Raw genomic sequence first — 16,708 nt, 5'->3', positions numbered from 1 at the left:
TCAGAAGACTAGGCAGCAGCACACCACTCGACCTACCCCTCCCCCACCCCACTACCCCCACCAAACCTCCGTCTGCCCTGCCCCCAGAACGGAGACGGCAGCCGGACTGGACACCAACAGCAAGACTGCTTTGGGGGGGGGGGGGGGAGTCTCAAAATAGCACGCGTTTTGACAAGTTCCTGCTCTGTTCTATGTAGGACAATGTTGGAGAGATTATTTGGGTCGAGTTGCGGGGGGGGTGGGGTTTAGGGTACACCACTGTGTAGAACTCCAGGGAAAGTGTAGGGAGAAAGAGAGCGTGGGTGGGATGTCAGTCATTTGGAGACGGTGCCTGCGTGCCCATCAACGCCCAGCACTGTTCTTGCCAGCATTTCAGTCTGCCGAATTAGTTTTTAATCATTGTAAACAAAAGGCGCAATCAGTGTTGGAAACACCTCTTTGATGCAATGTTTCTTTCAGAACCTTGAGATCTTCCGTTAATCCAAAATTCAAATAATTGATATTCAGATAATCGAGGTTCCACTGTATATTTGAACGTTGCCAAAACATAACACGCTGTTGAAGCATTTTGTCTTGCAACTCTTAGCAAAGAATAACAAGACCAAATCCCAATGATAAAAATACATACTGCATGAGAAAAGGGTACTAACTGTTTGGCAAACAGCTTCTAACTGGTAGAAGTGTTTCTCATGGAGAATGTACCAGGAAACAGTTAATTGACAAGTCACTCGTTTCTCATGCAGCATAAATTGTTATTCCCACTGAGGTTCGGTATTCTTCGGATTCTGTCCTGGTAATTACAAGATAAACAGTTTCAGCAAAACTGAAGTTCTGTACTACCAAACAACTCTATATATTTGATTGCCAGAAGGTCGTGTATTTTAGGAATTCTGAAATTGTTTCATTATTGCTAAAATAATTTGAAAGCGTGATTGAACCCTACATAATGTTACATGTCATGTCGAAGTGTACAATAAATGAGTTTTCTTCATAAAGCCAAGGTTTATGCCTGAAATTTCTTTGCGAAAATGCGATGAAGTATAAAATTTAATTAATATTTGTGGAAATTAAAACCATTTCCCCAAATTCAAGTTCAAAATCACTTTGCACCTTTTATGTTTTTGACCTTGAGCTGTAGGATCAAAGTAAAACTCTGTAAAATATGGATAAGAAATAAATATTGAAAAAAAATCCATAAAATATTTCATTCAGTTTAACAGCTACCTTAAAGAATCAGCACGCCAAGCATTCAATCATGATTGCCAGGAGTTGCTAGTACATGGGACTGTTTTATAAGTGATTGTAAAATTCGTGCTCGAGGATAGCAATACGTGTAGCTAATTATCAATCACATTATTGTCTCAAGCTTTCACAAATGTGTTGTTGAAAAGGGCAAAAATTATCTCAATGACCCCCACTCAGTGGAATTTATGGAACCAATCCATGGTATTTTCTTAATGACTGAAAAAAGACAAAGTCAGAGAGGCATACAAATTGAACATTGGCAGCAAACTGATGTGTTTGTACTCCACAATTTGTGCTGGTTTTAGGTATTGTCATTGACAGAAAAGGATTAATGAGCACAATAATTTTGACTTTATTCATCTCTGGCAGAACACAAAAATAATATTTTTGCTGTGTTACTGTGATGGTTACTTCAATAGATTAATGGTGAGAACTTCTGTGGGTTATATTATTTCCTCCTGACCTGAATGCAAAGACAACTTATACTTGGGTCGATGTAAACATCAATTGTGCAACATTTGTTGGATCAAAACAAGTTAGGAACAACCAAAGACTAATCTGTGAGCTGGACGTGGGAGTCATGAGATGCTAAGTATAGGAGGCTGCTTTTAATTTCATCAGCTTTTCAAAAGAGCCATCCAGCCACTCCTGCTCCTTTTCCCTTTTAGTCCTGTATATTTTTCCTTTTCAGTCTAGTACTCTTTTCTTTGAGTCAAAAGGTCATACTCCAAAGAGCTGAGCAGAAACTCCAGGCTAACACAGATGCAGCACTCTCCTTTAGATATTAAAACTGTGGTCCTGCCCAATCATTCTAGTGGATATAGAATATCTCATGTTATTCAGAATAACAGAGGGGGTTTCCAGAGACATCCAGTTAAGACTCATCTCTCAACAAACATCCAAACAAAATAAAACTTTCTCATGGTCCATGTGACATTGTTGTCCAAGTTAACAACTGTGTTTTCCTACATTATAAAGCTGGATTTTTAAAGTGGTTCATAAGCTTTAAGTGATTTAGGAATGACTTGAGGTTATGAAAGGTGCTATGCAAATGCGAGTGCTTTGTTTATTAGCTTGACTAGAAAGCATGTGCTTGGCAGTGAAGTACATTTTGCTGATTGTTTTGCTCTTAGTTTTGAGCTTGGTCATCTTCTGGAAACACAATCAAGGTTTAAGAACCACAAAAACCACCAAATCCCTCTAAAGTTCTCTCATTCATAGTCATAGAGTTATGCAGCACGGAAACTCGTCAAAGCCGACCAGATATCCCAATCTATCCGAGACCCCTTTGCCTGCATTTAGCCCATATCCCTCTAAACCCTACCAAACTATTCATATACTCATCCAGATGTCTTTTAAATGTTGTAATTCCACCATTTCCACCATTTAAATGTTGTAATTCCACACTTCCACCATTTCCTCTGGCAACTTGTTCCATACACGCATCACCCTCAATGTGAAAAAGTTGCCCTTTAGGTCCTTTTTAAATTTCTCCCCTCTCACCTTAAATCTATACCCTCTAGTTTTGGTCTCCCCCATCACAGGGAAAAGACCTTAACTATTCACCCTATACAGGATTTGGAGATGCTGGTGTTGGACCGGGGTGTACAAAGTTAAAAATCACACAACACCAGGTTATAGTCCAACAGGTTAAATTGGAAGCACTAGCTTTTGGAGCGCTGCTCCTTCATCAGGTGGTTGGACTATAACCTGGTGTTGTGTGATTTTTTTTAAAAAACTTTGTACACCCTATCCATGCCCCTCACAATTTTCTCAAACGCTAAGGTCACTCGTCAGCCTCCGACTTTCCGTGGAAAAAAGACCCCGTCATCTTTGTATTTCCACTTTTCTCAAAACAGCCACAAAAATAATATTTTTTTTAAATATAGTCAATTTATTGATTTTTTTTAATGTTGATTTATTTGTGATAATATCTCATCTTCCTCTCAGAGGTGGAGACATAGTCACCCCTAAAGGCAGAGCTAAGTTTACAAGGCTTCTTGCAACAGTATCAGTTGCTAACAATTACCCAGTTCAGACATTTGTTTACTGTGCAGACTTTGTGGTTCCCAGATAACAAGGAAAGATTTTGCCATATATGCAAGTGCACCTTTGATTTTTTTTTCGTTTTTGGCTAATGGATGGAGAATGATGAAACATCTTCCTGCTTTTGGCACTCTCAGTTAGCATCGAGTTCTTCCAATGTCAAGAAGTAGATTCTCCAATAATGTTCCCAAACTCCAACCACAGAAGAGTGATCCCTTCTTATACTAATGAGATATTAGCATTTCCTGCAGGATCCTTCTATAAGCAAGTGTGCTGGAATGCAGTCAATATTGTATTGCAAACTCACGCTCATTAGAAGCCATGTCAAGAACCCTTTCAGCAGATTGGTCTATATACCAGATCCAGAATGCCAGTGTAAAGAGGAGAGTCAATCTTATCATTCTGGACTGAATCCAAAGTCTGGTCCCAAGGGATGAATGTTAATTCACAGATCACTCAGTCCTTGCAAGCTCACTTAATAAACGTCTTCAGGCTTGCTCATTCCAGTTGTCCTTAATCACAGCCTGATCTGGATGAAGGTACCCGGTCCACAATGACAACACTTCTGTATAGGTGATGTACAAAGTGCCGCTAAAAGACAGGGCTAAAATTCATCCAGGTTGAAATCTGCTTTTCCATGTGTCACCTTACAACTAGACTGGAACATCACGCGTGTGTGTGTGTGTGGATGTTTGTGGATGTATGAATGTTTTAGGCTGAGGGTTCCAGTTACATCACAGGGTTTTAACCACCCTGTCCCAGATTTTCAGATAAAACATCAAATGCTGAGCCATCACACATCTCTCAGAAATGGCTATGGCTGCACAGTTACAGTGCAAAGGAAATATGTAGAAAACAATTAATAACAAGAACAAATTAATCAGTGTGTGCTTTCAAATCAAAAAAGGTCGAAAGTCACAAACTAATTACCATAAAATTAACGTTGGTTGTATACATAAAGAAAAATCTTTTTATCTCTGCACATGTCCTTCATATATATTATATATTTTATACATATATAATATATATTATATATGTGAGTGTGTGGCACACCATATCCAAATGGCAATAAAGTCAATCCATGAGGATTTCAAAACAACACCCTGAAGGAGATGAATATTGTGGCATCATTGAATCTGTAGCCATCATTGATAAAGAACTGTAAGATAAGTTTTCCTATTCAACAGTCTAAGGAAGCAGCAACGATCATCGTACTCTTTTAAGTATCTCCTCGCCTTTGGGAATTCAGTCACAGCCCCTGTTTACTTGAACAAGTTGTTCCATTTATAGAAGTGACAGGAAAACCTGATGAAGGAACAAAACATAAAATTAATTAAACATATTTCAGAGAGTTCTGACATTTAATGCAGAAACCGCAAAAGTGTTTTGTTTTCACTGTTTATATTTCAAACATTACGCAGAATATGTTTTTTTTAATTCAATCATGGGATGTGGACATTGCTAGCATTTATTGCCTGTCTCTAGCTGCCTCTGAAAAGGTGGTGATAAACTCCCTTCTTGAACGGCTGCAGTCGATTTGCAGTAGGTAGATCCAGAGTACCGTTTGGAAGGAAGTTGCAGGACTCTGACCACGTGACACTAAAAGAACAGCGATATGTTTACAAGTCGTGCAAATTACTTGCAAACATGCAAGTAAACCAAAGACCATTAACTATCAACTTCATTGGTGTCCTGACCACCTGGTTTCAAATTGGACAAGGGGAGTGACTCTTGTCAAAAGGGTGATTTTGGTATTTGCACTTCATTTTGTTGTCATAGGCATAATCAGGATGAAATTACCTTAGCTCATTCTATAGCATGTGTTGGACAATTAAGTCGATGCGTGTCTTGGGCCACAGAATCCTTACAGAGCAACACAGGTGACCGTTAGGCCAGTCATATCTGTGCTGGCTCTCCAAATGAGCGACTCCACTGCTCATCTCCATATCCCTGCACATTCATTCTTTCCCAATTGGAATCCATTTCTCTCTTGCCTCCCTCAGGTGAGCTTGCCTTCACTGTACTCTCAGGCAGTGCACTTCAAAGCTTACCCACTAGCTGCTTGAGAAACTCCTTAAAGCATCTTTCATTTTAGAATCTATTTACAACATTTGATATTTTTGGGGTCAAATTAACTAGCCTTTAGATACAAACTAAAAGTTCTGTTACACTACTCCAGTGAAATTCTCCTGTATTAAGTACAGAATAGGTTAGATGCAGTGAGAAGTTCCTTCTATATTGGCCATCACCTAATCAACCACTCCTAAGTTCAGGTACATCAAGCACAGAATTTGTTTCAAAGGGCTGGAACAAATTTACACATTGTTGAAATTGGGGGAAAAGAGTTAAGACTAGAAATTAGAGGTCAATTAGGGAACGAACAGGAATTTATTTGAAACATGGTTTAACAAATTAAATTGATTTTTTTTAAACCTGTATCAGAAATCTTTATTGGGCACATACTGGAGGATTTTCAGGAAATGAAAGGATGTCAGATGACAAACGATGAAAATCAAAAGAACTGTGGATGCTGTAAAGCAGAACCAGACACAGACGTTGCTGGAAAAGCTCAGTAGGTCTGGCAGCATCTGTGAAGAGAAAACAGAGTTAACGTTTCGGGTCCAGTGCCCCTTCCTCAGATCCGGAAAGGGTCTGTTCTGAGGAAGGGTCACCGGACCTGAAACATTCACTCTGACTTCTCTTCACAGATGCTGCCAGACTTGCTGAAATTTACCAGCACCTTCTGTTTCTATTTGTGACAAACAATTAAAGATTATTTTCATTGCTTAATGAATCAGTTATAATATGACAGTGATTCAAGATAATTACTCAAACATGGGGGAATGATATATCGCATCTTTTTATATAACTGGAACATGGATGCTTTATTACAAATGGTTTGAAGTAAACACAGTGATGTGTTTAAGAAATTCGGATAATGATGTGTAAATAGCAGAATAAAAAATGTACAGATTCCAAGGGTAAGAAGAATAAGCAGACAGTTTCACTTAAAGAGCTAGCACAAATATAGCTACATGGTTCACTGGCCTATTTCAGACTTTAATCTTAGGAAATCTTGAATTCATACACTAGAGCCTTTACTATGCCCTTCACCATCTCAACATCTGTCAAATAACCACTCACTTCCCTGAACTCGTTCGAAAAGAACCCTAGCCCCTAGCTAACCTCATTAGACAACCTCCTCATTTTATCAATCTAGGAAAACTCCGCTGAACCACCTCCAATGCATTTACATCCTTCCTTAAATAAGGAGACAAATCTGCACAGTCATTGAGATGAGCCCTGACATCCTTACTTTTATGTTCAACTCCTCTCAAAATAAAAGATAACATTTCATTAGCCTTCTCAATCACTTGCTGCACCTGCATGCTAATTTTCTGAGATTGGAACACCAAATCCCTCTGCACCTCAGAATTCTACAGTCAGTCTCTGTTTAAATGATACTGTTCACTTTGGCAGGAAGAATAAAAAGAACAATGTCACGTTTTCCACTTTATGCTCCATCTGTCAGACTTTTGCACACTCACTTGCCTATCTATATCAGTCAGCATCTTTGTAATGCCATTTTCGCAAAATACTGCTTTACCTGTTTTTGTGTCACGTGCAAATGTAGCTATCATGTCTTCAATCTCATCTAAGTAATGGATGTAAATTGTAAATGATTAATACCTCAGTCAGGCCCCTGCAGGACTCCATTGTCAGTGCCTACCAATGTGAAAACAAACCATTTATGCATCCTCGGTTTTCTACCAGCCAACCAGCCAATCTTTTGCACATCATAGTATGACACCCTATGATGCCATGAGCTCATTCTTTTACAATAACATTTCATGTGGAATCTACTGGTTCTGCCCTCTGCAGCTAGATCTTCCGCTTTCTGACCCACACCACTACAAAGACATAGACAACTGCACCACTACATAGACAAAATAAACATAGACAACTGCACCTCCTCCACGATGACACTCAACACTGGAGACCCCCAAGGATGTGTCCTTAGTCCCCTACTGTACTCCCTGTATACCCACAATTGTGCTGCCAAATTCCAAATGAGTGCCATCTACAAATTTGTTGATGACACCACCCTAGAAGGACAGGTATCTCACAGTGAGTCAGAACACAGAAAGGAGATAGAGGGCTTGGTGATGTGATGCAATGAAAACAGCCTCTCTCTCAACATCAGCAAAACTAAAGAAAAGATCATTGATCAAGATCTGTCTCTTGATTAAAATTTAAAGATATTAATCAGAGATACTAAGTTAGCCTACAGCAGTGTTTTTTCGAGCAGTAAGACACAGTGCTGTTTTCTGTAGTTTGCTAACATGCAAATATGGCCTTTAGTAGAGTGATGTGCTCTCCCTATTGGATGTGGGAGACTACGGAGAATTTCCATATTACTGATGATTATATCTGCAGTGTGTTTGGTTATGATTCCTATCAGATCACGTGGATCAGTTGGGGCGGCAGTTAGAGGCAATGAGGAATTTACAGGAGCTAAGTGGTGTGATGGATGGCAGTTATAGGAAAGAAGAGAAACGGCAGATACAGTCAGGATGAGAGTTACTGCCTTGAAAGGTAGGACGGGGAGGCAGGTAGTGCAGGAATCTCCTGCAGCTATCCCCAACTGAAGCAGGTATGCCGTTTTGCAAAATGTAAGGGGTGATGGACTCTGGTTTCTGGTTCCAAGGTGGGCTCTACTGTAATGAAGGATACGTTAGGTTCCAAACGATTGATTAATTCCCCTCCCCCCCCCCCATCTTACCCCACTTCCAACCCTCCAGCTCAGCACAGTCCTCATAACCTGTCCTACCTGCCAATCTTCCTTCCCACCTCTCCGCTCCACCCTCCTCTCTGACCCATCACCTTCATCCCCCCCCCCCATTGTACTCTTTGCTACCTTCTCCACAGAGGGAGAGCAGGAAGTCGTTGCACACATTGGAACTAACGACATAGGAAGGAAAAATCTTGGGATTCTGAAGGGAAAATACAAGTAGTTAGGCAGGAATTTAAAAAGGAAGTCTTTGAGGGTAGTAACATCTGGATTACTCCCAGTGTTATGAGTTAGTGAGGGTAGGAATAGGAGGATAGAACAGCTGAATGAGTGGCTAAGAAGCTGATGCAAGGGAGAAGGGTTCACATTATTGAATCATTGGAATCTCTTCTGGGGTAGAAGTGACCTGTATAAGGATGGACGGATTACACCTGAATTGGAAGGGTAGTGATATACTGGTAGAGAGATTAGCTAGAGCTGCTCGGGAAGATTTAAACTAGTGAGGTGGGGGTGGGGCCTAAGGAGATAGTGAAGAAAGAGATCAGTCTGGGACTGGTAAGTTTGGGAAGGGGAGCAAGTCAAACAGTCAGGGCAGGCAGGAACACAGCAGAGAAGGAGATAAATTAAATTGCATTTATTTCAATGCACGAGGCCTACCAGGGAAGGCAGGTGAATTCAGGGCACGGTTAGGAACTTGGGACTGGGATATCATAGCAATTACAGAGATGTGGCTCAGGACAGACAGGACTGGCAGCTTAATATTCCAGGTTGCAAATGCTATCTGAAGGTTAGAAAAAGGGACAAGAGAGGAGGAGGAGTGGTGTTTTTGATAAAGGATACCATTACAGCTGTGCTGAGGGAGGATATTCCTGGGAATACATCCAGGGAAGTTATTTGGTGGAACTGAGAAATAAGAAAGGGATGATTACCTTATTGGGATTGTACTATAGACCCCCTCATAGTAAGAGGGAAATTGAGAAACAAACTTGTAAGGAGATCTCAGCTGTGAGAATAATAGGGTGGTTATGGTAGGGGATTTTAACTTTCCAAACATAGACTGGGACTGCCATAGTGTTAAGGGTTTAGACGGAAAGGAATTTGTTAAGTGTATACAAGACAACTTTCTGATTCAGTATGTGAATGTACCTGCTAGAAAAAGTGCAAAACTTGATCTAATCTTTGGAAATAAGGAAGGGCAGGTGACGGAGGTGTTATTGGGGGAGCATTTTGGGGCCAGTAACCATAATTCTATCAGTTTTAAAATAGTGATGGAAAAGGATGGACCTGATCTAAAAGTTCAAGTTCTAAATTGGAGGAAGCCCAATTTTGACTGGATTAGGCAGAGTTGATTGGGTGTGGATGTTCACAGGTAAAGAGATAGCTGGAAAATAGGAAGTCCAGAGAAAGTAGGGTGAAAGGAAAGTCTGGTAGGTACAGGGAATACTAGATGACTAGAGAAATTGAGGGTTTGGTCAACAAAAAGAAGGAAGCATATGTCAGGTATAGACAACAGAGATCGAGTGGATCCTTTGAAGAGTATAAAGACAGTAGGAGTAGCAATTAAGAGGGAAATCAGGAGGTCAAAAAGGGGACATGAGATAACTTTGGCAAATAGTGTTAAGGACAATCCAAAGAGAATTTATAAATACATTAAGGACAAAGGGTAACTAGGGAGAGAATAGGGTCCCTCAAAGATCAGCAAGGCAGTTTATGTGTGGAGCTTAAAAATGTGTTGCTGGAAAAGCCCTCCTTCTTATGCCCGAAACGTCGATTCTCCTTCTCCTTTGATGCTGCCTGACTTGCTGCGCTTTTCCAGCAACACATTTTTAAGCTCTGATCCCCAGCATCTGCAGTCCTCACTTTCTCCTAGTCTATGTGTGGAGCCACAAGAGATAGGCAAAATACTAAATGAGTATTTTTGCATCACTGTTTACTGTGGAGAAGGACAAGGAAGATACAGAATGTGGGAAATAGATGGTGACATCTTGAAAAATGTCCATATTACAAAGAATGAAGTGCTGGATGTCTTGAAACACAAAGGTGGATAAATCTCCAAGGACATGATCAGGTGTACCCTAGAACTCTGTGGGAAGCTGGGGAAGTGATTGCTGGGCTCCTTACTGAGATATTTGTATCATTGATAGTCACAGGTGAGGCACCACTAGACTGGAAGTTGGCCAACGTGGTGTCACTATTTAAGAAAGGTTTGGAAGGAAAAGCCAGGGAACTATACACAGCCAAGCCTGACATCAGTGGGGGGCAGATTGTTGGAGGGAATCAGGATTTACATGTAGTTGGATAGGCATGGACTGATTAGGGGGAGTCAAATTGGCTTTGTGTATGGGAAATCACGTCTCGCTAACTGGTTTGAGTTGTCCAGATTACAGAGGAGGAAGTGTTGGATGTCTTGAAACGGTTAAAGGTGGATAAATCCCCAGGACCTGATCAGGTGTGCCCGAGAACTCTGTGGGAAGCTAGAGAAGGGATTGCTGGGCCTCTTACTGAGATATTTGTATCATCGATAGTTACAGGTGAGGTGCCGGAAGACTGGAGGTTGCCAAACGAGGTGCCAGTGTTTAAGAAGGGCGGTAAAGACAAGCCAGGATACTATAGACGGGTGAGCCTGACCTCGGTGGTGGGCAAGTTGTGGGAGGGAATCCTGAGGGACAGGATGTACATATATTTGGAAAAGCAAGGGCTGATTAGGGATAGTCAACATGGCTTTGTGTGTGGGAAATCATGTCTCACAAACTTGATTGAGCTTGTTGAAGAAGTAACAAAGAGGATTTATGAGGGCAGAGCAGTAGATGCGATCTATATGGACTTCAGTAAGGCGTTTGACAAGGGAGACTGATTAGCAAGGTTAGAGCTCACGGAATACAGGAAGAACTAGCCATTTGGATACAGAACTGGCACAGAGGGTGGTGGAGGGTTGTTTTTCAGTCTGGAGGCCTGTGACCAGTGGAGTGCCATAAGGATCGGTGCTGGGTCCTCTACTTTTTGTCATTTACATAAATGATTTGGATGCGAACATAACAGTTAGTAAGTTTGCAGATGACACCAAAATTGGAGGTGTAGTGGACAGCAAAGAGGGTTACCTCAGATTATAACAGAACCTTGACAAGATGGGCCAATGGGCTGAGAAGTGGCAGATGGAGTTTAATTCAGATAAATGTGAGGTGCTGCACTTTGGGAAAGCAAATTTTAGCAGGACTTATACACTTAATGGCAAGGTCCTAGGGAGTGTTGCTGAACAAAGAGACCTTGGAGTGCAGGTTCATAGTTCCTTGAAAGTGGAGTTGCAGGTAGATAGGATAGTGAAGAAGGCGTTTGGTATGCTTTCCTTTATTGGTCAGAGTATTGAGTACAGAAGTTGGGAGGTTGGTTGCCACTGTTGGTTAGGCCACTGTTGGAATATTGCATGCAATTCTGGCCTCCTTCCTATCGGAAAGATGTTGTGAAACTTGAAAGGGTTCAGAAGAGAATTACAAGGATGTTGCCAGGATTGGAGGATATGAGCAATAGGGAGAGGCTGAACAGGCTGGGGCTGTTTTCCCTGGAGCGTCGGAGGCTGAGGGTTGACCTTATAGAGGTTTACAAAATTATGAGGGACATGGATAGGGTAAATAGGCAAAGTATTTTCTCTGGGGTCGGGGAGTCCAGAACTAGAGGGCATAGGTTTAGGGTGAAAGGGAAAAGATATAAAAGAGACCTAAGGGACAAATTTTTCATGCAGAGGGTGGTAAGTGTATGGAATGAGCTGCCAGAGGAAGTGGTGGAGGCTGGTAAAATTGCAATATTTAAGAGGCTTTTGGATGGGTATATGAATAAGAAGGATTTGGAAGGATATGGGCCGGGTGCTGGGAGGTGGGACTAGGTTGGGTTGGGATATCTGGTCAGCATGAACAGGTTGGACCGAAGGGTCTGTTTCCATGCTGGACATCTCTATTATTCTATAACAAAGAGGATTGATGAGGACAGGGGACATGATGTATAGGTATTTTAGAAAGGTATTCGACAAGGTTCCTCATGTTGGACTGGTTAGCAAGGTTAGATCACGTGGAATACAGGGAGAATTAGCCATTTAGATACGAAGATAGGAGACAGAGGGTGATGGTGCAGGGTTGCTGTTTAGACTGGAGGCCTGTGACCAGTGATGTGACACAAGGATTAGTGTTGGGTCCACTGTTTTTTTATCATTTACATAAACAATATTGATGTGAACATAGGCCTATAGTTAGTAAGTTTGCAGATAATACCAAAATTCTGGTGTATTGAGAGCAAATAAGGCTATCTCAGATTACAATGGGATCTTGATCTGATGGGCCAATGGGCCATGGTGTGGCAGATGGCGCTTAATTTAAATAAATGTGAGGTGCTGTGTTTTAGAAAGGCAAAACAGGACAGGACTAAAACACTAAATCGTAAGGTCTTGGGAAGTGTTGCTGAACAAAGAGACCTGGGAGTACAGGTTCATAGTTCCTTGAAAGCGGAGTCACAGGTAGATAGGATAGTGAAGGCAGCATTTAGTATGCTTTCCTTTATTGGTCAGCTTTATTGGTCAGTGCGTTGAGTACAGGAGTTGTAAGGTCATGTTGCGGCTATACAGGACATTGGTTAGGCAATTTTTGGAGTATTATGGCAATTCTGTTCTCCCTGCTGTAGGAAGGATGTTGTGAAACTTGAAAGGATTCAGAAAAGATTTACAAGGATATTGCAAGGGTTTGAGCTATATGGAGGTTCTGACTAGCCTGGGGCTGTTTTCCCTGTAGCGACAAAGGCTGAGGAGTGACCCTATAGAGGTTTATAAGATCATGAAGGGCGTGGATAGGGTAAATAGACAAGGTCTTTTCCCTGGGTTGGGGGACTAGAGAACTAGAGAGCATAGGTTTAGGGTGAGAGGGGAAACTGTTAAAAGAAACCTAAGGGACATCTTTATCATGGCATGGGTGGTGCACATATGAGCTGCCAGAGGAAATGGAGGCTGGTACAATTAGAACATTTAAAAGGCAGCTGGATGGGTACATGGGCTTAAAGGGGTATGGGCCAAGTGCTGGCAAACAGGATTAGATTAATTTAGGGTTTCTGATCAGCATAGACGAGTTGGACGGAAGGGTCTGTTTTTTCCATGTTGCACATCTCTATGATTCTATGATTTCAGAAAGAAAGGAGGAGAACACACCCGCATCCACATCAACGGAGTTAAGGTTGAGAGGGTGGAGAGCGTTAACTTCCTTAGAGTGACAATAACCGACAATCTGACCTGGACTTGCCACGTAGACACGATAGTCAAGAAGGCATAACTATGCCTCTTCTTCCCCAGGTGGCTCAGGAAATTTGGTATGTCCATACAGATCTTTGGGTAAAAACAATGACTGCAGATGCTGGAAACCAGATTCTGGATTAGTGGTGCTGGAAGAGCACAGCAGTTCAGGCAGCATCCAAGGAGCAGCGAAATCGACGTTTCGGGCAAAAGCCCTTCATCAGGAATAAAGGCAGTGAGCCTGAAGCGTGGAGAGATAAGCTAGAGGAGGGTGGGGATGGGGAAAAGTAGCATAGAGTACAATAGGTGAGTGGGGGAGGGGATGAAGGTGATAGGTCAGGGAGGAGAGGGTGGAGTGGATAGGTGGAAAAGGAGATAGGCAGGTAGGACAAGTCTGGACAAGTCATGGGGACAGTGCTGAGCTGGAAGTTTGGAACTAGGGTGAGGTGGGGGAAGGGGAAATGAGGAAACTGTTGAAGTCCACATTGATGCCCTGGGGTTGAAGTGTTCCGAGGTGGAAGATGAGGCGTTCTTCCTCCAGGCGTCTGGAGAGACCATCGGTGAAGGAGGCCCAGGACCTCCCTGTCCTCGGCAGAGTGGGAAGGGGAGTTGAAATATTGGACCACGGGGCGGTGTGGTTGATTGTTGTGGGTGTCCCGAAGATGTTCCCTATGCTAGGAAGCGTCCGGTCTCCCCAATGTAGAGGAGACCGCATCGGGAGCAACGGATACAATAAATGATATTAGTGGATGTGCAAGTAAAACTTTGATGGATGTGGAAGGCTCCTTTATGGCCTTGGATTGGGGTGAGGGAGGAGGTGTGGGCGCAGGTTTTACAGTTCCTGCGGTGGCAGGGGAAAGTGCCAGGATGGGAGGGTGGGTTGAAGGGGGGGCGTGGACCTGACCAGATAGTCACGGAGGGAACGGTCTTTGCAGAAGGCAGAAAGGGGTGGGGAGGGAAATATATCCCTGGTGGTGGGGTCTTTTTGGAGGTGGCGGAAATGTCGGCGGATGATTTAGTCACAGATGCAACATTGAAAGCATACTGTCTGGGTGCATAATGGCCTGTTACGGCAACTGCTCTGTCCAAATTCATGAGAAAATACAGAATGTTGTGTGCACAGCTCAGACCATCACGGAAGCCAACCTTCCATCCATGGATTCTATTTACATTGATTGTCGCTACGGAAAGGCTGCCAACATCATCAAAGACCCATCGTACCCCAGTAATGATCTCCTACAACGTCTTCCATCAGGCAGAAGATATAGGAGCTTGATCACGTGTGCCAGCAGATTCAAGAACAACTTCTTCCCAACTGTTATTGGATTGATGTATGGACTCTCTAACTTCAAATAATGCTGATCTTGCTCATGTTGATCTTATCGAGCGCACGCCCTGTGCGGTGTGACTAGTATGTCTCTGTCTAAGTTTTTTTTTCATCCTATGACCTGTATGTCCTTGCTTATGATCTGCCTGTACTGCCCGTAAACAAAGCTTTCCATTGTACTTAGGTACACGTGACAATAAATAAATCAAATCAAATAGCACATCTTCAAGAAATCCAAACACTATACTTCAATGGATCCACTTTTCCCACAGCACATCTCCTCCACTCCTTCAAAGAATTCTAATAAATTGATTCAACACTGTTTTCCTTTTACAAAATCTTCATGACTCTTCCCAACAACTTTCAGATTGTCAAAAAGTCCAAGTATAACCTCCTTAATAATCAATTCTAACACCTGCCCTCACAGAAGATGTCAAGTTAACTGGCCTATAGTTCTATATTTCTAACGAACTTCCTCTCATGTTCTAATTTATTTGTCCTGCTCAGCTGTTCTCTGTAGTCTGAGCAGTCACCTGACCTTCCACTCACCTTTGCTTGATTATATGCTTTTCCCTTGCTTTGAATAGAACACTGACATTGCAAACTTGCCTCTTGGCTGTGGACTGACTGCCCTCCTCTCCTCTTCTTGTTCTTTCACCAAATAGTAGGCAAGATAAGGGCTTGAGAACTTTAAACTTGATCTCTGAAGCAAACTCAACACATATTTTAGCATGGAAATACTGACTTTAATTACATTTTCAGTTGTACGGCTGCCAAACCATCAGACTTTCCATTAGCTTGACCTGTTCCTGGGTTCCATAAGACTAGAAGAAGACTTTTTCTTCAGAACAATAACCAAAATAAGTTATCTTTTTTCAATCAGGAAGTATAGTACCCCATTCCTTTGTTAATTGGATAACTGCCTCTCCCCTTACCACACACTATTGCATGGATCATTGAAGCAACAGGATTGGACATTCATTTCTTTGTGTACCTTTTTTTTTGCTGGTTGAGAAAGACAGAACCTTGCTCTTTGAATTTCCCCACTTCCTCTTACTCAATGAGCCATTGGCTTTCTACTTTATTTTTGAGTCAGCCATCAGGCATCACAGATGGAATACTTCCACTCTATAGCAAATTCCAACGATATAATAGTAGACTGTCACACTAACCCCTGGAAATTATTTTGTTGAGATTGACTTTTGTCCGATTTTCTGCACAATATACAGTTGCTTGATATAATATCTGGGATTGCTTTTATTGCAAAAGTACACCTTGAGATATTCCAGAATTCTGGGGACAACGGATCTAAGTCCCAAGCAACCAAGGAAAACAGAGGCTTGCAATAGGTAAGGGAATTCAGGTGAAACATTTCTACTTTGCGGAGTAGACTAATTTATCACAGAAGTCAGACAGGCAACTAGGCACAGTCATGGATTACAACATGAGCTCAGGCAGTTGAGGCAAATTAAAATGAATAAATACATTTAAATAACAGCTTTTCCCTTTTGGTGAAATGTTTATATTCAATGAGATGAGGGAAATATCCAAGATGTTGTTTACGCAAACTGACCATAATTTCCATCTATTACTTTGCTTCATTTAGGAACTCACATAGTTTGGGGAGGGTGGAAAGTGTGATTCACGCTGATTGACTGAATGGATTTTGAAAGCTCACAAGGGTCAAGTATTCAACCTTTAGCTTCTGGCGGCTGAGAGTACAAACCAATTGCTTATTTTGTGAGAGGGGTATAGAAGGTGCAGACAGAAACCTGTTATTATGCTTATCTCTATTAATTGTTCACACATTTGTACAATCGAGCCCAGTACCTGCATAAAAGATCTCAGTTAAATGAGATTTCCTAGTTTACAGAGTGATGGCTGGAAACAAACAGAGTTGAGGAGAGGCAACTGAATGAAGCCTGAGCTTGGGCCAACTGCATTTCTTGCCAACCAACCACAAAGATATTCATGTTGTTTATGGTGAAATATGTTCCCAAGGGCCACACAAGCCCAATCCTTCTGACTGAAAATT

The 16,708-nt window shown here is 41.9% G+C and overlaps 1 protein-coding gene across 1 annotated transcript in view; it reads right to left on the bottom strand.

Moving 5' to 3' along the window:
* Positions 1–3,118: 3,118 nt before the first annotated feature.
* Positions 3,119–16,708, bottom strand: part of LOC122564430 (E3 ubiquitin-protein ligase znrf2-like) — a 205,011-nt gene continuing 191,421 nt past the window's right edge. The window contains exon 5 of the mRNA XM_043719277.1: positions 3,119–4,596. The gene's annotated coding sequence lies outside the window, so the exon portion shown is untranslated. The remainder of the gene's footprint in view (positions 4,597–16,708) is intronic.

The sequence above is a fragment of the Chiloscyllium plagiosum genome, chromosome 29 (genome assembly GCF_004010195.1).
Source record: "Chiloscyllium plagiosum isolate BGI_BamShark_2017 chromosome 29, ASM401019v2, whole genome shotgun sequence".
Taxonomy (NCBI): Eukaryota; Metazoa; Chordata; class Chondrichthyes; order Orectolobiformes; family Hemiscylliidae; genus Chiloscyllium; species Chiloscyllium plagiosum.
The sequence above is the reverse complement of the archived record's forward strand: the minus strand, read 5'-3'. Positions and strand labels throughout refer to the sequence as shown.